Source organism: Camelus dromedarius, chromosome 1, assembly GCF_036321535.1.
Source record: "Camelus dromedarius isolate mCamDro1 chromosome 1, mCamDro1.pat, whole genome shotgun sequence".
In the NCBI taxonomy this organism is placed as follows: Eukaryota; Metazoa; Chordata; class Mammalia; order Artiodactyla; family Camelidae; genus Camelus; species Camelus dromedarius.
The window spans coordinates 84982924-85005077 of NC_087436.1; the positions used below are offsets into that span (position 1 = coordinate 84982924).

Genomic DNA, 22154 nt, shown 5'->3' on the forward strand with positions numbered 1-22154 from the left:
AAGTAGTCATCTTGTATACATATAAGCAGATGTGTAATTAGTGAAACAAAATGCTCACATATGAGAATATTCCTACTGATCAAAATCTCAAAATTAGTTTAAAAAAAGGAACCTTATCCTTTTTCATTTCAACTAATTTTTATCAATGTTTTATGAACTATAATTTGCAACCAATTGGTTATTCATGCAATCAGTTTTTTTAAATTGGTTAAAGAGTTGAATAAAATAGAACTAGCCAGAGTTAATAAGAAGAGTGAGTAATATTTTGAACAGCATTTAAGATGGGGTGTGTGTGTGTATGTGTGTGTTTGTGTCTATAGTATAATTTTAGCTGTGGACCTTGGTTTTAAAAAATGTTTGAAAGTCACTGCTTTCTATTAATTCTTTTCTTTTCAATATTGTTATGAATTTATATCTTTCATAGATTCAGTTAATTTTAGTTAACCAAAATAATGACTAATTGTTATTACTCTGATTAGTAATCACTAATTACTATTATTCATATTATTATAATTAAACATTATTATTATTATTTCCATTGATGCTCAAATTAGGACAACTTGACCAGTGAGAGTTCTTTTAAATTGGCTCCTGTGAAATTCATCAGTGTTATTTTAGCAGTAGTTTGTTCTTTTCTATTGAATAAAATTTTATTGTATCAAAATCCCACAAGTTGTTTCTCCATTTTCCTTTTGATGGACATTTGTGTTATTTCTGTTTTGAAGCTATTTTTAATAAAACTGCTACAAACATTCTTGTGCAAGTCTTTTTGTGGACATAAGCATTTCTTTCTCTTGGATATACTATATATATTAGAAGTAGAATTATAGGTCATTGGGCAGGCAGATGTCTATTTAACTTTCAGAGAAATTGGGAAGCAGTTTTCCAATGTGGTTGTACAGTTTTATACTCACACCAGCAGTGTATAATAATTCCTATTGCTCCATTTTATTGCCAACATTGGTATTATTAATCTTTTAATTTTAGCTACTCTGATAGGTATGTGGTGGCATCTCATGGAAGTTTTAATTTGCATTTTCCTGATGACTAAAGATGTTCAGCACCCTTTTAGCATGCTTATTGATTATTTAGATAACTTCTTTTGTGGCGTGCCTGTTTAACTCTTTTGCTCATTTAAAATATATATTATTGATTTTTAAAATCTTTTTTGTTAGTCTGTGGCTTGTTTTTTCACTTTGGTAATGATGTCTTTTGGTGAATAGATGTTTATAAATTTGATGAGATCCAGTTTATCTATTTTCTTTTAAAGTTAATATCTTTTGTGTACATTAATATCTTTTTGTGTAAGGAGCCGTTGTTTATCTTAGTGTCTTGAATAGTGGGCTACTCTGGACAGAAACAGAGGAAAGTGTGTATCTTTTTGAGTTTTATGAGTTCACACTTATTTTTAAATTTTGGCTTATTGTTTCTCATTTGTTTCATGTGTATTTCTTATTTAGCTTGTTATTCTCTACTTTCCTTATAATGTTGATCACTAAGACTTTCTCCTGCATTTATAACATAAGCTTTACTTGGGAAAAAAGGTCTTAAAACTTAAAAGAAAATATATGAAACCCCCCACCAGACTACATGGTATTTAAAGTTAATGTTATTTCCAAGATGTTATGATTTTCTGATTCACTCTGTGAGGATTATCTAGGCAGAATTGTTGACTAGGACAAATCCAGGTTTTGTGGAACTTGAAGCTTGTATGAGTTTGGGGATCACTTTTTAAGAAACAGAGTTTTACAGACCATTTCATTTGGGATTGCCTCATTTCAAGATGTCTCCAATATGCCAAGATGTGATCTGATGTGCTGAGATACATAGATGTGTAAGTTTGCTTCTCACTGTTTGTAGTGTTGCTGTAAATTTGTACCTTACATTCATAGGAATTGTAAAAATTTTTGTTTTGTAGGATTTCTGTAAAAAATACATATGCTGTGTTTATATTAAGTTGTATACATGGCAGTATAGAGCATATTTATGATGAAATAAAAATTCCATTTTGACTAAGGGATAATGAGGTCAGATTTTCAACTTACAATTTTACGCATCTGATGATTGGAAGAACCCTCCACAGACTAGCTTCTGGCTCTGTCTCTCTCCATTTTCATAACACAGTATATTCAATGCCCTTCATCTTCATATCATGATTGCAGATGAGTCACAGATTGGGCACTTGAATTATTCCTGGAAGAAATTATACCCTCGAAGTGTTAGCAGTACCTAATTATATAGAAAAGTGACTGATAACTGCATCAATTTATCCCACTAAATCCAAGTTAATTGCATCTCCAACTCAACTTCCACTTAGCTGGATCTTCTGAATACCTCTGGTCACTCCAGTGCCACCCAACAAGATGGAAAATGTGATGCTAGTGAAAAGAGAAAGCTACCTTAAACAACTGTAGTTAAAATATCTTCTGCAAAACTTACAAAAATATAAGTTCATGTGAATATGTTGCTGGAGCCTCTCTCAGACTTTGAAAAGGGCCTGTGCAAGAGAGGGGTTCTAAAGCTTAAGATTCATTATTTCATGGTAAATCTGCCTATGCTTAGTACTTAAAATTAGAAATGTAAAAGAAGCAAGATACACACATTATTTAATAATTACTCTCTGTTGTAAATATTAGATAATATTTAAGTTTAGTTTATAGTACATTAGATACTGATGCGTATACTATATATTGTAGAAAACACTTAACCCTTTAGTACTTGGCCCATATTAGGTAGCCGAAAATGTTTAGGAATAAGTATATGCATGAAAAAATATTTAAAATATGTGATAGTTGGGACTGTTACAAAAGACTAACATACAAGCAACTTATCCCCATTGTTCATTAAATCTTACCATTGGAAGTGTTGAGAATCATGTGATAATGTAATTTAAAAGAAAGGTTCTATTTATTGAGTGTCACTCTGTGTCAAATATTGTGAGACACATAATTACACTATATTTGTTTAAAATTGTATTTTTCTGAAATCTTTTTAATATTTCAATAATGATTAAGAATGATGCCTTTTATTCCACTTAATGACTCACGCACTCACTGATGTCAACAGTATTTGAATTAAAGCTGTGGTTCCATCATGAAATAATTCTACCATGTTTCACAATGAGTACTTTTAGAAAATATTTTCCAGTAACTATTTTAGTAGAAAAATAGTGAAAAATATTCCCTAACTATTTGCCCTGATCTGAAAAATATTTCTGACATCTGCAGTTACATATTTTGACAGTCATGTGAATCGAATATGAACAAAGCAAACTTTTAGATACTAAGGAAAGATACCGTGGAAAGAGAGAGAAAGCAATTGTTTTAGAGGAAATTATTATTTATTCCAGGACATAGTCCAAGTGCATAACATGAGAAGATTCTTAGAACAATTATAATAATTTTTGTAACCATATTGTAAAAAAAGTGGTTATTGCAATAAAATTATTGGAGAATATGCTGATAGCATTGTTTTAAAGTTTACTGAATATTTTAAGTTTGATATTTCCATGATGTTGGGGTGGGTCAAGGCAGAAATTTAGGATTCTAAACAATGATCTCCTGAGTAGCTAAATTAGTTTAATCAACACTTTTAAGTTGATAAAAATAACATATCTTGTTTGCACATCCTTAATGTATAATGATATTTGCATATGGCTCACATTTGATTCCATTTAATTAAATGAAATTATTTACGTGAAGTGCCAAGGTCACATTGCCTGGCGCAAAGAAAAATGTAAAGTATATTAGTTGCAACCCTTATCTCCTAATTAAATTGAACCAAAATGTCAGTTGCATACTATTGTGCCCAAAGTTATGCTAGACTGTCTAATTTTTAAAAAATATATCTTTTTGTTTAATTTAAGATATAAATGTAACTCAGAATTTGAAAAAAAAAAACCCTGTAAAAATCAGCAGCATTTAACCCAATATTGACTTAAGTTTCAAGTTATAACAAGCAGGGAATGAAAATAAAGATTATGATATTATCTCTATCCTTGATGTGTTTCCAGCTTTCCTGCCACAATTTGAGAATAAAGTGCTCAGTTGTCTTATAAAAATGGCAGGTGGGTAGCTATTTGGAGAAGGACAGTAATGTGGCCTGGAAGAGTCAGAATGTCAACTCCATCTTAATAAATGGGAAAGGTTTGGCTAGGCAGTGACAAAAGAGGGAGCTTCCTAGGAGAGTAAATGTTTTGTCATTCATAAACATAGCAGGTAGTTTTTTAAAAACTATTTTGAAATACAGATAGTATAGTGGCATTTGGTGATGCCATTAGGTTTGAGGTTACAGGAACATCCCTTAACAGTGCTTTGCTAAATCGTGCTCTTTAGAAATTCAGAGGACTCAGAATAGCCAAGACAGTCTTGAAAAAGAAGAGCAAAGTTGGTCAAAGGTTATGTGTAAGCCTCCTTAGCCAGTTAGATTTTTACCTTTTACCATCGAATGTGTGTGCACCTTGGAGGCTGCTACATAGTTCAGAGAGTTTACTTTTGTTATGCTTGTATCGCACCTTTTCAGCTGGGAGCAGGATCTTGGAGTTTCCTTCTCTGATTGCTCCTGAGGGATGTTGGGGAAATAGTTCAAAAACAAATCTTTTCCCAACCCAGAAATCTTCTCCACAGCAGACATAGAGAAAGAAGCAGTTTTATTATGGACTAAGCATTAAACAAGAAGGTGATGTACATCACAGGCAGTCCGCTAAGAGGTTGTAAAGACGGAAGGAAATCCCCGCCATTTTATGTAGCCCAGCAGATGTAATCCACGGCACATGTGTTTTCAAGATAAACAATGACTAGTCAAGTAAGGGGACTTGACGGCACCTTTGTCACACATAGTTTGTGCTAACTTTACCTGGTAGTTGGGGTGACCATCTATGTTGGCTAATTGGCTTTATCCAGTAAAAACCAATTTCTCCTGTCTGTATGACATGAGAAGAGGCAGCTTTGCAGCTTGGAGCAAGGCCCCACTGAAGTTAAGCTCCTACCTGCGCACAGACACTGGGAGGTAGAGGCACAGTCTCCCTCCATGGTGACATCGCAAAGAGTTGGCTCCCAGGTTCTCAAGAAAGACAGTGCTGGGTCACAAAGCTGAAAAAGGCTGATCGAGTCTTCAAAAGGATTTATATGCATTTCAAAGAGAGGAGAACTTTTATACTTCTGATCGTAAATCTCATACTCTGCACCTGACTGAGATGGCCTTGAATTGCCTCTTACTTATTTGAATATGGAAGAGTGTAACGCAGTCAAGCAATCTTCCTGAGGCTGTGGAGTCAATCTGATTTATGACTGCCACAGTACGCTCTGAAGAGCAGGTGCATTTCTTCTTCTATATACCTGAAGGAAAGAATCTCCCTTATTAAATTAAGTTTAATTAGATTCTTTTGAGAACTTGTCTCAGAATGACATAGACTGGACAGGCAGACAATCTCCCAGGATCAGTAAACAGGAAGGATCCCCAAGATCCAATGCCAGACGACAGGTGGGACTTGGGTCAGAAAAAAAGCAGAGCAAGATATCTGAGCATCTGTGCTAGTCCTTTGAGACTGGATAATATGCAGATAAATGGGTCTTGGTGTTCGGAAACCTATACTTTGGAAATCTATTTTTCCTTTCACATTTAGTATACTTATCCTTTAAAAATGTTTGCTCATCTCAGATAAGGACAGGACTATTTCTTTGTCCTTGTGTGGACAACCACACTTCAGAGACTTGGACAAGATGGGAGTGATAGAAATCAAAGCAAGAGAACACCAGGAAGGAGCCACATCCAGGAAATCAGTGAGGGGTGGGGCATGGGCACCTCGTCCATGTCTTCTAGAGCTTGGCCAGCTTGGATTTCATTTGTGTGAGTGGCTATTACCTCCCATGTTCCCCACTGAAGCAGAGTGGCAAGCTCTGACCGTTATCGCTTGTGCAGCATTGGAATAATCCCTGAAGCCCAGCGTGCCCCGACAGCTGCCTCCCCTGCTGACCTGGGCTCACCTGGCCCGCTCACCGTGCTCGGTGACCAGCTTGTTCCTGCCTCCTGACAACGCTACGCTCACTGACTGCTCTGCCCGGGGGCTCTTTCCATGAACTTTCCTTTCCTTGTTCCCATCTCAGGTTGACATATCACCTCTTCAGACAGACATTCCCATCATGTGACCACTTCCCTCCCAGTCTCCCGCACATGTTCTTATCAAACTTTTCAGAGCTCTTATTACTTCTGAAATTATGTTGTTTATCTGCTTACTTTCATGCTTATTGTTGTCTTCCTCCCTCTGGTTTATCAGCTCCACAAGGCATGTGGTAGACACAATACATATCTGTTGAATGAATTAAGTGAATGATGGTGAAATAAAAGAGAAAAAGTTATGTGTGTGTGTAGGGATGTATGTGCAAGGATGCATCTGTTTATGCCTTGATTTATTTCACAGAAGGATGTGAGGTGGCTTACAAGACGCACCTGACTTTGAATCTAGGCATCAATTAATTTCTCACTTTATGGGTATTTATGCCATTTTCATTGTGATCTGCTTATTCAATTGCAAAAAAGGGCATAGATTTTACTTTCTGGTGCTCACTGACTGTGTAAAATGGCTGCTTCTCTACTTCATGTCTGTTGCACTATTAATAATCGATTGCTCCGATTGCTAGCTATTTTTCAAATCACCACTAAATGTTTCAGTGTTTTTTTTTTTTTGCTCTGATAGGTACAATATAAAAATGTAGGAGCAACTAAATCAAGTTACATACTTTATCAGCAGAAAGATCAATGCGTTTTTTTTCAAATGTGAGAGTGTTTGTCAGTATTTTGTTGATCTACCAGGCTTATTTCCATCATATGTGAAATTTTAGTAAATTTGCATCTCTGTTATTATTCATGACCAGTGAAGACATGTAAAAAGAGAGGTCAGACTAGATATCACTTGTATGTGGAATCTTAAAAAAAAATGACACAAATGAACTTATTTATAAAACAGAAAGAAACTCACAAGCATAGAAAACAAACTTATGTTACCAGGGGGAATGGGGTAGGGGAGGGATAAAATCGGAGGTTTGGGATTTGCAGATACTAACTACTATAAATAAAATAGATAAGCAACAAGGTCCTACTGTATAGCACAGGGAATATTTTCCCGTGGGAATAGACACCCATTCAATATTGTAATGGCCTATAATGAAAAAGAATAGGAAAAGGAATGTATATATAGGCATCCCCAAACATTTAAATTTTCTAAAAATGATCTGTTGTGAATTTGAGGGAGCAGAGGGAAAAGTTTCCAATAGAAGAGGTGACAGGCAACACTCCTTACTGCTGGGAATCTCTTCAAGTTTGTGTCATAGTCATAGCCATCCTGGACCTCCAGTCTGACCTGTGGCTCATGGTCAGCTTGTTGGACAGACATTACAAGATACAAATTTTCCTTTTGTTGTTAAAAAGAATTTCCCAATTAGAATGGACCATTTATCAGCTGTACCTGGACATTCAGGCTACACGTGGAATAGGTTGTTTTTACTTAACCATTTGCAATGTAGTTTATCTCAAAGTGTGTGAACCTCAGGCATCAGAAAGTCCCCACCCCTCTGCATGTGTGGCTAAAATGCACATTCCTTGGCCTCACCCCAGACCTGCTGAATCAGAATCTGATTCTGATGCTCAGGGATCTGCAAGTTTCACAAATTCTCCAGGTGATTCTTCTTCACACTCAGGTTTGAAAACCATCATGTTAATGAGCTGGTAATAATTCCCCTCTGACCATCCTGCTGAAAGCATAGAAGCAAGGTAGCGTGACTTAGTAAGCAAATCCTACGTCATTATCCTGAAAGAAAATGAGCTTGGCCTGTAAAACAGGTTGATTTGCCTTGTGATATATAACCCGTACAGTAACTCTATTTGAGTATCTTCCTCTTTAATTTCTGTTCTGGAATTTATTTTTGAGTGATTATAAAAACACAAATTTTTAAGTTACTATTTAATTTAAAGTAATAAATAAAATCATTTGATTCCCTTCTTAATGTTCCAAAAGTATATACTAGTTTAATTTAATTTAGTGTCACTTGGAGATATATAATAATTTCTTTGACCATAACCACTACCACCCTCATAGTGATAAAACAAAGTAAGAAAAAAAGTAAGAAAAGAACTCCTCATACTTTAAATGTTTTAAAAGTAACTCTTTAAAACTAATGTGATGATCATTGTTCATATATCCTTCTAATGCAGTTTTTAATCTATTAAAGACCATCAATATATTTTAAAATCATAGTAAAATACACTTAACATAAAACTTACCATCTTAACCAGTTTTGAGGGTACAGTCCATTGTGTTAAAAATAGTCATATTATTGTACAGCCAATCTCCAGAACTTTTTTATCTTATGAAACTGAAACTCTATACCCATTAATTAACAACTCCCCATTTTCTCCCTCCCCCAGGCCCTGGCAACCACCATTCTATTTTCTGTTTCTATGAATTTGACTACTCTGGGGACCTCATATAGGAGGAATTATACAGTATTTATCCTTCTGTGACTAGCTTATTTCACTTAGCATAATGTCCTCAAGGTTTATCCATGTTGTAGCATGTGTCAAAATTTCCTTTTTATTAAGGAAGTGAATAATCCATTGCATGTATATACCACACTTTGTTCATTCATTCATCCGCTGGTGGATGCTTGAGTTGCTTCCCTATTTTGGCTGTTATGAATAATGCTGCTCTAAACATGGGTGTACAAATACCTCTATGAGACCCTGCTTTCAAATTTTTGACCACAAACCCGGAAGTGGAAATGAGGGATCATATGGTAGTTCTATTTTTAATTTTTTGAGGAACTGCCGTACTGTTTTTCCATAGCAGCTGTGCCATTTTACACTCCCATCAACATTGCACATGGGTTTCAATTTCTCCACATCCTTGCCAACACTTGTTATTTCCAAAGATCATCAATATTTTGATTTATTCTTTTTAGGGAACTTCATCAGCCATGTGTTTTGTTGAGATAAGATTTATGAAAAAAAATTAAAAAAAAAAGAATTCTGGAACAAGGTGAAATTTTTGTAAGTCTCCTTAATTTGTTATTACAATTCATTTCTGATTGAAAAAATATTGTATTTTGTAGCTTTATCTGTTTAAATAAATACATAGAGTTATGTAGAATTCATGTTTTATCTATTGTGTATGGTTCACAATATAGCAAGTCATGACTTACATTGATAAAAGCAAACATTTATGTAGTGAACTTTACAATGGGTCTTCATATGTTTTCTTGTAACATTTTCATACTGATTCTCTGCTCTACAGCTGTGATCTTTCTCAAATGCAAATCTGATGATTTCACTCCAACTTACTGGTTTTTAAAGATTTCCTAACGCCCGTAGAACACAATGAAATTTCCTCAGTGTGGCAGACCACCCTCTCTGGCCTCATCTCTAGCTGCATCTTCCTCCCACCCTGTATTTCAGCCAAATCAAGCTGCGTGTAGTTTGTTGGCTACCACACCATAGCATACCTCTGAGTTATCTATTTATGTGGTTCCATCTGGCTGGAACATCCTTCCCAAAATCACACCTCATATTCTACCAGATCATGTGCCACTTCTTTTGTAATGCCTGTCCTACCTCTCTCATGGTGTCAGTGAGATGTCCTTCCAGTCCATGTCTCACCAGGTGGACGTGACCTCTCCTTTCTACCTGCTGTGGCCAGGACGGGTTTTCTTTACAGCCCCCACTGTGTTTTACCACATTCCTTTATATTCAAGTCTGTCTCTCTTTCTAGACTATGGACTCCTCGAGAGTCTGAGTCTAGTTTACCTCTGAAATGTCTCCAGTGACTGGCATTTACTACATGCTCAACAAATGTATACTGAATGAATAATTGAATAAACAGATGGGTGGGTGGATGAGTAGGTAAGTGGGGAGGTCAGTAGATGGTTGGATGGAGTGGGACAGTTATTCCTACAAGATTAAAAGTGTTTAAATGAGCTGCCCAAGATCTTACCACAGTAATTTGAGGGCTAAAAATCAAATCTAGATTTTTCTAACCTAAAAAAATTTGGAGGCCTTTTCCTCACCACAGTATTGTCTTCTAAATTTAAAATGCCAACATTAAAAACATTGCATAAGAGGACAGTGGTACATTTATTTAAATTTTTGAGTCTTTTTAAATAGGTGGATAAAGCCAATCTGATTCTTTCAACACATTTAATTGGACTTGTTTCCTGATGCTCCCACTTTGTCTCATTTCTGAAAGGTTTCATTAAAATTCAGTCAAGGCTCCATATAGTTTTATTAACAAAGTGTTGTGGCAGATATATATATATATATATATATATATATATATATATATATATATATATATATACACACACACACACATATGTAAAATCTTTACATATATATGTAATACATGTGTGTGTATATATATATGATGGAATACTATTAAACCATAAAAAAGAATAAAATAATGCCATTTGCAGCAACATGAATGGACCTGGAGATCGTCATTCTAAACAAACTAAAGCAGAAAGAGAAAGAAAAATACCATAAGATATCACTTGTATGTGGAATCTTAAAAAAGGGACACAAATGAACTTATCTACAAAAGAGAAACAGACTCACAAACATGGAGAACAAACTTATGGTTACCAGGAGATAAAGGGGGTAGGAAAGGATAAATTGAGAATTCAAAATTTGCACCTCTTGGAGAGTGAGGGAAATGTTAGGCATCTTGACTGGGGTGGTGGTTTCATAAGTGTATATATACATCTATCAAAATTCATCCAGTTGTACATCTGAAATATGTGTAGTTTACTGTACAGGAATTATACCAAAGTAAAGGTGTTAAAAAAGAAAAGAAAAGAAAAAAACAAAGTCTTGATATTAATGTCATCCATATCCAAGCAGTTCTAAACATTTGCAAATTCTTCTTTCAAAGTGTATCTCACGATGATTTCTTTCCTCCTATTTTCTCTGTGGCTGTCCCAGTGGTCATGAAAATAGCATGAACATTGGACCCTGAGATATTGGCCTGTGCTGGCTTCTTGGGTTTGTCACTCCTTAGTTATATGTCCTTATCCAAGTCACCTCACCTGTACGAGCCTCAGCTTTCTTAAAATGAGAAGAATTATATCCACTTCATAGCATTTTTGTGAGGATTAAATGAGATAATATATGCCAGGGCCTGTCACAAATAGGTATGCAACACATGTCAGTTCCTTCCAGACATGAATCCAGTTCATTTTAAAATAAAAAAAATTAATATTTTCCAAAATGCATTAGATCATGTCAAAAAGCAAATCTTGTCTTCCAAAGTTGACAGAAGTTTTCTTCAGAGAAAAGAGTATCTCTCTTATTTTTCCCATAGTCCCTCACACGTTCTAAATACATGCTCCCTGGTTGCTAATCATTTTTATCAGGCATGCATATTTATAAAATAGTTCCCAGTAACTTTTATGGATTATCATTCACTATATATAACCTCAAATGAAGAGATGACTTTTCCTAGAACTTCATTCAGGTGGTCACCAATGAAGTAAGATGACTGATGATGGCCTTTGCATGTTGTCACCGGGCTACATCTTTAAGGATGGGGCCCAGACAGAGAATCAGAACCAAGCTCATTTGGCCTTATATTATCTGGCTGTTTACACTGACTCCATTCTTGATGAGCTCTGGGGGAATGAGGTTTAAGATTAAATTACAGTCTTCTCAGAGCCCACTATTAGAAGTCTAATATATACAGTATTTAATTTTTAGTTTGCATATATGTAATTACAACAATCATTTTCAAATGAATAATTACATGTTCCTTCAGGGCCTGGGCAACTATAATTTTTAGATTGAGGATGTCTGTGCTCCCAAAAGGAAAAGTGTCTCATTTGCTGAGTACCTACTACAGGAACACTGCACTAAGGGTTTCACATATGTTTTCTCATCTGATCCTTACAACATCCTTGTAAGTTATTTATTATCCCTATTTTACAAATTAAAAAACAAAATTAAACGGCTCTGTAAGTTAAGGATTTGGCCCAGGGTGCTTTAGTAAGTTGCAGAACGAGGACTGAAAGTGAGGTCTAGCTATCAGTTCCCCCAACTCCTGCTCATACAATGATGCCAACATTTTCCAATGACAACCAAAGATAAGAATGTGGAAATGAATAAGCTGGAATGATGTTCATAAACTTAAGTAAAAACAAGGTTCACAGGTAGTATAAAACCTCACCAAACAAATTCAAATATGTGTTCCAGAAAACTGTAACATTTTATGTGGAAAGAAATTTTACAAAATTTTCTTTTTTGGCAAAACCTATATTTGGTCAGAAAAATATTTTTAAAATAATTTTAGATTGCTGAGGAAGGCCAAAATATTTTAATTAATATTAGCTTTATTAGACTAGCTAAACTGTTTGTTACATGGTCACGTATATGCACACTTTGAAAAGTTCTGTTTTCCCTCCACAGACATTTGCTTCAGAGACATTAGGGACACCTAGCTTTGGGGTACTGCCTCCTTAGACTGGCTTACAGGTTCCTACTTATTTCGAGTGTTTACTTTCCTCTGTGGACACGAAAGCTCAATGTTGATCAGATGTTTACCAATAAATTGTCCAGTTCTGGATTCCATAACTTAAGAGAAATGTGTAAAAAATCTCATGAGTTAAGGAATGAGGATCATGTATGAGGTGGTACACGAGACTTATACATACTGGTTACTAAGTGAATGGGAATTCATTTAGATCATCCTTCTTCCTGAGTGAAAACTATTCTGTCCTACAAGTTCCAGTGTTAGTCTCACTAAAAAACTAATAATCATTCATTTTCATGATTAGGAAGGACTTCTTAAAGCTTAATGAAAATAGATTATCTGCCTTGGATATGTTAAGTTTTCATTGGTGATGTGGCTCAGTCCTTGTAAATATGTGATTCTCAGCTTTATATGGATTTTAGAGTATTGGAAACATAGTTTGGATTCCCATTTTATTTGACTCCTGGAGAATCACATGTAGGTCTATGGCTACAGGAGAAGTAATCAAAAATCCAGGTTTCTGACTTGACTCTTTTGTCTCTTGTTTAATTTGATTGATGAAGAGTTACGTTTGATTTTTTAGTGAATTGGGTTCTCTTACAATTTTAGGGCTTGGCAGAAACAATGAACAATTCATATGATCTTCATTTGTGCCTGGTAAGAGCACTTCCTTTTCTCAAAGTGGTCTCTGAATCATTCTTAGCAAAGTCATGCTTTGTCCATCTGGTCAGCTCACAGGAGCTCACAGACAACACTGTTTCTAGCAGCATTCCACAAGGTAGAAATCTAAAGTGGAGGATGATCTCACCAGAATCCAAAACTTCAGGTTCAGAATTCTTGAAACAATTTTAATGGAATTAAACATTTTAAAATTTGCTTTCAAATTTTATTTGGCCTTACTGTTCTTTTTTTTTTTTTTCCCCCGAAGTAAGTACCTTTCTTTAATCTGCCATTTTTCATTGTCTTTTATATTGGGGATTTATCATGTGTTAACTGAAATCTTGCAAATTATCCTGAGTAGACTTAAAGACTTTTTTTTCTAATTTTTTGAAATCCACAAAGGTTTTCAAACAGCATAAAGGAAGAGTATTCAAGGAAGTTTTGAAACACATACCAGTGCCTTGCCTGTAGAATCCATGCAGTTAACCTGCAGGGCTGTTTGCTCTGAGGCCAGTCTGTCTCCTAGAATGGACCGTTGCAATGGAGGCATTTGTATTGGAACAGAGAAACAACTCTAGAAGAAAGGCCACTTAAATAATAAGAGACTGCATTCCAGGCATATTCAACCTAGAATATTCTTTTTCCCTTAGTGGATTCTAATTCACGCCCACCCTGCTACAGAGTGTATTTAAGAGGCCTTAATTTCTGACACATTGGCATTGGGCAATAGCAGTTTTAAAAAGAACAAAAATGACAAAACCCAAAAGAAATAGCCCTGCTGAACCTTGAGAGTGACGGAAATTTTGAATAATTGAAGAGAGAACAAAGCCTAATACGAGAAAGTGGTAATTTCCTTGTTCACAACTTGATCCCTGGCACGTAGGGACCTATCTAGAACACAGAAGTGAGATCAGAGGCATAGGAGCTGACCCAGGAGATGAGAAAGCTCTGGACTAGGACTAGAACAAAAGCACAGAACTCTGTGTCCTACTGAGTGGGGATTAACAGTTAACATCAGATCCACACTCCGTGCTACCTGCAAGCTGTTTCATAACTACCTACCTTATATATAAACTCTATATGGCTTGTCCCATTAGGGGTTTCTACTTTCTTAACTAATCCTTTATAGGCCTTATGTAGAATCCCTTAAGGTGTTGACAAGGAAAAGGTCAGGACTAGATGGACCCAATGACCATTATTGTTGCCATCCTGTTTCCCTGTTTAGGTAGACCCGTCAACTGGTCCTGACACGCACAGCACATCTCTGTTGACTGATGAGGCCCTCGGGAGGGCTTGAGAGGGGCACATTAGCTCTTTCAGACCTATGTTTGATTCTGAACTACATTGGTTTTCTGCATTAAACAACTAAACATCTGTATTCATTCTCTCTTCTAGATTAGTGAAGGAGCGGAATTCATTTTTATTCCCTAAAACTTGTTTCTAGGAGAAGCTAGCCCTGAATTTAGGAACACTGGAGTGTCTCTGCCCCACAGAGGAGGCTGTTAGGGAGCATCTGGTCAAACAACAAGTGTGGGATGAGCACAAGGTCAGACTCTTGGCTCAGCAGCTGAAGAGTGGAAGCTGACCTCCTGGCTCAGCTCATTTTTATTTTTAATGAAAAATCTTAATAGAGACTGAAAAACACAATTGGAAGATGATTTCAGCCTGCACTTAGAAGTGCCTCCCTTGAGGTCAAGGCATGGGGTTTATTAGTATTGCTCAAATAACTCATGCCATACCCTAACTTCCTTGAAGCTCCAACTGGTAACTTCCTCATTCTGGAAAACATAATTAAGCCCAATAAGATATATTGTTTTTCATTGAATAGTGTCTTTAAGATTCAGTTATTAAAGCAGTATCACTTCACATTAGAAAAAAGTCTATAAAACTATAACTGATATGATTTTGATCAAAGTGTATATACATTTTTACAGCATACTAAATGGCACAGGATTTTAACAATGGCAGTCTGTGAATAGTGTCTTTTTTTGGTGTTTAAAATTTTTCTCCTTTGGGTATTTTTGTATTTTCAAATATATTTTAATAACAGAGATTACTCCTTAAAACTAAAGTATAGTTGATTTACAATGTTGTGTTAGTTTCTGGTGTACAGCATAGTGACTCAGTTCTACATATAAATATATACACATATTTTCGTCTTCTTTTTCATTAAAAGTTATTACAAGATATTGAACATAATTCTCTGTGCTATCAGTAGGGCCTTGTTTATCTGTTTTATATATGGTGGTTTATATCTGCTTATCCCAAACTCTAATTTCAGAAGGTTACTTCTTTAATCAGAAAAATTAAGTCTTAAAAATTCCAGTTTTGGCTAGGTTAATGCTTCTGTGAGATGAACTCGGCAGATTTTGAAAGACTAACACAGTAAATAAAGCTCCTAGGGAAGCTTCATGTTGTATGAAACCTGTATCTTGTCCCAGAAAAGTTATGGATGGCATTAGCATGAAATACTTTAGCAGAAGCTTATTGGTGCCCCCACCTCATATACGCTCAGCCCACCTATGATTTCATCTACATTAGCTTTGGCATGTTGACAGCATCTAACCTCCAGTGCCCACTCTGGAACTGGGATTTTGTGCATCATTGCCTCAGCCTCCCAATCTTTAGTGGAAGGTTTCTGAGGTGTATTAACTCAGTTCCTCAAAGGGTCCTATACTCATTACCTGTGTCACAAATTACCTCAAACCTGGTGGTTTAAAATACCAAAAGTTTCTTATTTTACAGTTATTATGAGTCAGGAATCAGAGAGCAGCTTGGCTAGGTGATCTTGGCTCAGAGTTCCTCACAAGTCTGTAATCATGTGTCAGCCAAGGCTGCAGTCATCCCAGGCGTGACTGGGTCTGAAGCATCCACTTCCAGCTCACTCACCTGGCTGTTGGCAGGAGGAGTCACCTCCTAAGTCTCCTTGCCATACCGTTCCCCTAGAGTGAGTGGTCTGAAAGACAGAGTGCCAGTGCCCAAAATGGAAGTTGTAGTCTTTTTTATGACCTAATCTCAGAAATGACATAACCTCACTTCTGCTGTATGCTGTTGGTCACACAACCAACCCTGGTGGAGTCTGGAAGGACATTACATGAAGGAGTGATTACAAGGAGGCAGGGACTACTGGGAGCCGTATTAGAGGCTGGCTACCACTGGTCTCTGGCAGGACTGCATCTCAGGTGCCTCCAGGGAGGGATCAACTAATAAAGCATTCTTGTGTTGTCTTTTTATTCTTCTCTGAGTTACTCTCCCCATCCCCTCACTTCTGCTTCCTGAGATGACGCTCCCCCCAACCGCCGCCAACTGACCTAAACCTGAGCATGACTTAGGTTCTCATTTCAGAGGGGCCCAAAATAAGAGAAATCCTGGCCCATTGTGCAAAATATTAGTCAAGGGTCTTCCTTGAACTTTGTTAGTTGAGAAAAAACATGGGGTCACTTTTAACTTTTTATTTTGAAATAACTTAAAACATAAAGTTGCAATATTACTACAATGAGCTCCCATACATCTTTACCCAGATTCACCAATTTTTAATGTTTTGCCACATTGACTTTCATCCTCAAGGGCCTGGATTCTGAACCTAATCAAAATACCTAGTGCCATTCATGCTTTGCTTTTATTCTATATTCATAATATGATTTAGTTTGATTTCATCTTCATTTAATTTATATATATCTTTGGGGATATCCCTCAATCTCTTTAAACTTGTTTTCTCATCTGAAATGTGAAGATATTTATATCATAGTTAAATGATATTTGTCATTTATAAAGATTAAATGAGAGAGTGCATGGAAAGCACGTAGCACAGGGCCTGGCACACAGTAAGTGCTCAGTAAACATTAGCCTTTTGTTCATTCGTTATATCAGCAAATATTTACTGAGAAGCTTGTTGCTGTTGTTCTTATTATACGTCTGTGATGACTGATAAATAATTCAATCCCAGGAGGTAAGCACTGATAATTATAGTTAGAATTGTAATACACAGATGCAGAGGAAATAAGATGACATCTGAGCTTTGCTTCAAAATAATTTGCAGGGAAAACAGGTGATGAGTACCTAAAGTTTCATTAAATACCATCTTTTTTGCGTATGTTTCAAATTTTCCGTTATACGAAGTTAAAAAAAAGTACAAAGACATACATACCAAATTAATCATTCTCAAATGCCTAGTAAATGTCACATTTTCCCAGAGCTGGGTCATATAATTGGTTTGAAAAATATTAAAATGAAACAATGATGGTCACAGAAGTCAGCTTCCTGTACTTTCACCATTAACTTGACAGCCACTTTTCCACATTTTTTTTTTTAGCATTGTATTTTTTAGCAGTGAGGACACAAATTGTGTCCAGGTAATTATCCATTGGCAATGACTGAATAATAACATTGTTTATTTATCTCTTTCATTGTTTATTTATCTCTTTCATATTCTGTTACACAGGCATTCAGAAAACTACATTTATAAATGTGATTCTTAAACCTGCTAATCAATTCATGCCTTAATTAATGGGAACCCCAGGAGTTTCAGTGCTATGAAGCCAATGTAGTTTAAACTTGTATTATGAATGGCTTTATTCTAAGAGCTGAATGGCAATTTTTTTTGCATTATTATTTTACTATGTTTGATAAGAAGAAACAAATAGAAGCAATAGAGGAGTTGTAAAGTTGAGTAGTTTCCAAGTTAGAGAACTCTGACATCTCTGGAACTCAGTCTTAAAATTTGTTAGATGCATAGACCTTTGTTGCACCTCTCCCACCTCCTCCAAAATCTTGCTTGGTTAATTATCTTTTCCCTTAACTGTATCTTCCATCTTTCTCCATGTTCTTACTTTTTCCGGTTTTGTGGACCAGTCTGATGTGATATTCCTTATCTTAAAATACAACAAAACTCTTCCCAGGCATGAAACTCTTGTGGATGCACAAGAAGGGGACAAGACTGCATGCTCTAGGTGTTGAGGCACCTGGATAGAGAAAGCAGTGACTGCTCAGTGTCCCCAGGGCAGAGGCCATGAATGGTGGCACTAATTTGCCTTCAAGCTGCTTCTCACAGGGCCATCTCCAGGAAGCATGAGCCAGGATAAATGAGAGCAGATATGTATTTAACAGAAATGGATGAGTCTCTCAAGCCTGGGCCAGCAAGTTAAAGAATAAAATAAATCGCGCAGAGAAATTAAATGGGCAAAGGGTTCATTTGGTTTTCCTTAGGGCCAGAATCAGCTCTGGCCTATTCCTTCAGGATACTCTGTTCCTTCTGTTCTTTCATGATCCCCTCTGCCCACCTCTCCTGACAACAGGAGCCATATGTCTGGCTTCAATCTCCGATCAGAGGCACACGGTTTTAGAATGTGAAAGTTACAGTTTTAAAAGCAATGGATCCTAAATGGAGGCATTTGCTGCTGGCAACATCCTGGAAAAGGAGAATTCAAATTTTTCTTATCTCTGTCCTTACATATTGGAACTCTTTGGAAGGACTCAGTGGAAACCAACTCCACTGGGCTTTGTTGAGTCATGTCCTTAATGGTTACAAAGAAAGGTTAATCTGAATCACTGGGGTGGTTCCTTACATTAATTCTTGCACTTGCTTTCCACAAGATATTAAGTCAATTCTCCCTCTCCCATTTTCTGTTAATGATAGCTGTGGCTCACCAAAAATGAGTAATTCCAATATTCAAAGTGCATAATATGTATCTAATGAAGTTAGATACGACTGCAGTTGGGAATGGAAACCTGGTCCAGAATGTCACACAGTTTTATCTTTTCTTGTTTTTTCTGTCTTACACTATTAAATGGATTTGCTCCGTGTAATCACCAGCTCTTAGAATTGGAAGCTCTCTTATACATCAGTGCAGGGGCTGATTCAGTACTGGCATCCTTGGCATCTGGCACCTGGAACACAGTATGTGCTTCGCAAATATTTGCTGACTAGCTTGAGCTGGTTCAATCATCCCACTCAGCACAGGAATATTTTCAACCTTTTTCTTGAAAGATGGTCTTTAATATATTCTGCTTGAACCTTTCTAGTTCTGGTGTTGGTGGGGGGGTCCTCTTCCTTCCTCCTCTTCTCCCTCCTCCCTACCCCTCCTTGTTCAGTAGGTCTATGATGAGTAGGTCTATCTGGGGTCTCTACCATGAGAAACAACACATTCCCTGCCCTCACGGAAGTCACAGGTTAGTAGGGGAGACAGACATTAATTAAACGGTCAAACAAGACAAGTCAAGCCACAGCTCTGACAAGTACAAACAAGAAGAACACGGAGGGCAAAGTGACCTCCTCCAGGAGGTAGGAAGGATTCTGTGAAGATGGGAGAACTGAGATCTGAAGGATGAATCGGAGTTGGTTTGCTATAGAAAAGAAGTAAGACCACCCAGGCAGAGGGACCTGCATGGTCAAGGCTGGGAAGTAGGGAGGAGCCTGTTGTGCACCAGGGCTAAACCAGGTCAGTGTGGCTGCAGCCAGCGGAATGGGAGGGAGTGAGTGTGAGCTGGGACTGGACACTAACCAAAGGGCCCATCCACAAAGGGCTTGTAAACTTTCCTAAGTATCTTGGACGTTATCTAAGAGCACTAGGAAACCATCCAGTGGTTTTTACAAGAGGGTGTCATGATCAAATTTGCATCCCATTCAGGGCTAGACGTGTGTGTGTGTGTGTGTGTGTGTGTGTGTGTGTGTGTGTGTGTTAGAAAGTCTTCCTTCCATTAACTTAAAACTGCCTCTGTATCACTTGCTGTTTCTGCTCTTGGTCCTGTTGTTACAGAAACAGGTCTCCTCCCTCTTCTCAGTGAGGTCTTTTCAAACTCCAATTCTGTTTCAGCTTCTTACTGTCCTGTTCATATCCTTCTATACTTTTATTTTTGTGTATGAGGGAGAGAGAATTAGATTTATTTATTTATTTAAACGGAGGTGCTGGGGATTGAACACAGGACCTCCTGAATGCTAAGCATGCCCTTTGCCACTGAGCTATACCCTCCCCCCACTTCTATACTTTCTAAATCATCAATTTTCTTAATAAAATGTGCTTCACAGAATTGAGTACAATCCTCCAGAAAGGTCTGGAGAACAGATATGTTATTTTTCTGTGGTCTGGATCCTATACTGTGAGCCACATGCATGACCAAGAGTTTCAGGCTAACTTTGTAGACTATGAAACAATCCCAATCCCCAACTTTTTCATGTGCAATGCTAATAAATCAGGGAGTCTCTCTTATCCTGTTTTGCTCCATTTTTTTTAAAACACAAATAAATAAAGCTTTCAACCCTGACACTACCACCTACTTGCTGTTTAATCCTGGAAAGGTCACAAATTCTCTCTGGGCTTCTGTGCTTTACAGAGAGGAAATCTTCTTTCCCGTTTCTTGATGTTTCCTTCTGAGAACCTCATTCTTGAATCAGTCTCGGACTCTCTCCAGTTCTCTCAGTCTTCCCAGAGGAGGAGTGAATTCGTCTGATGGGTGAGTTTGGAAGGGGAACATGGACATCCTTGGCTCAGTGTGTTTCTCCTCTTTCTTTGGGAACAAGTCGGCCCATAGAGAGCCCATGCTTTGTCCTGCTCTCCCTGTGCTGTAAGTTTTGCTGGGGGTTTGTGCCCCCAGGGAGCTTGCACTAGTCTAGTGAGACTTGGTATTTTGAAGCCCACTTGCCTGCAGATTTAAGTCAGTTTCTCCATTATCAGTTTTATCTATAATAAAGTGATAGTCCTGCTCAAATGGCATTATGTCATTGTCTTGTTTCTCATTTGGTTCAGCACTCAGTGCTATTTATTGGGCTCTCCCAAACAATGAGAGGATAACTAATGACTGTTTTCCAGAATTCCTTGTTCCTAGGAATATTAGTTTATATTTATCCCATTAAATGTCTTTAGATTGGTTTCAGCCCATTCTTCATTACAGCCTAAATTACCATTAATTGGTACCCAGTGGTCTGGAGGAGTTAACTCATGTCCTTAACCAATTAGCTAAGTCTGAGGAAGTGAGGTTGGCACTGGAATGCATTCTAGAAGAAGAATACAGTATGTTGGAAAGTTGCCACAGCTTTATTAATGTCATATTACAATTGTATGGAAGCCGCATTAGTAAAATGCCATTTCAAAATCAGATCTGCTCCGTATGCAATTCCACTCTATTGTAACTAATGGCACAGCAAGGTCATGTGCTACACATGTGACATACCTGTGAAAAGTTTGTCCATGGTGCCTGTCATGTAACAAATGGGGAAGTAATTGCATTGGTGACGGTGATGATTACTATTAGTAATAGTAATTTGTATTTCTCGAGTGTTTATGTGATTCAAAGAACTTGCAGGTATAATATCTCACTTGGGCTTCCCAGCCGCCTTGTGTAGCAGACAGGATAAGAAGTATTCATTTTACAAATGAGGAAACAGTCTTTGGGGGTTCAATAACACATCAGTTTACAGGGTGAATTAGTAGTAGAGTCAGAACCAGAACACAAGCCTGCAGATGTTGTCTAAAATTTGCTTCTAAACCTGATAGCCACTCCAGTGGTATATTATCTTCTACCCAGAATGGGTTCTTACTTATGATGCTGATCTAGGTGTCAATATCATATATTCATCACTAGACTCAGTGCTTTTAGTAAGTTGCCTCTTCATGTGGTTCACTGGTGTCCATAGCATAGTGCCGTCTACATTAGAGCCCTGGGTTCTGGTATGTTTGTCAGGGTTCATGCGTTTGAATATTAAAATAGATTTTTACACTTAGCAAAAAAAAAAAAGAAAAAAAAGAAAGAAAACTTAGAATAATTATTTAGGGATAATTATATCTGATCCACCTACCTAAAAAGTTGGAAATATCAATGTAAATAACTGTTTAAATGCTTATTTTGGTTAAAATAATATAATTGCAGTTAATTTTTCAACTGTTTCAAGGATAAAATTTAACTCTGGTGTTACTAGTGGCTATACTAAATATTTATTTTACTCAAAAGCAATATAGAGGTGCTTTGATATCCGCATCCTTTATTATTGTAA

The 22154-nt window shown here is 36.9% G+C and overlaps 1 long non-coding RNA gene across 1 annotated transcript in view; it reads left to right on the forward strand.

Annotated features, from left to right (window-relative positions):
* The window catches only part of LOC116147443 (uncharacterized), a 104326-nt gene that overhangs the window by 54711 nt on the left and 27461 nt on the right, over positions 1 to 22154 (forward strand). The window lies entirely within an intron of this gene.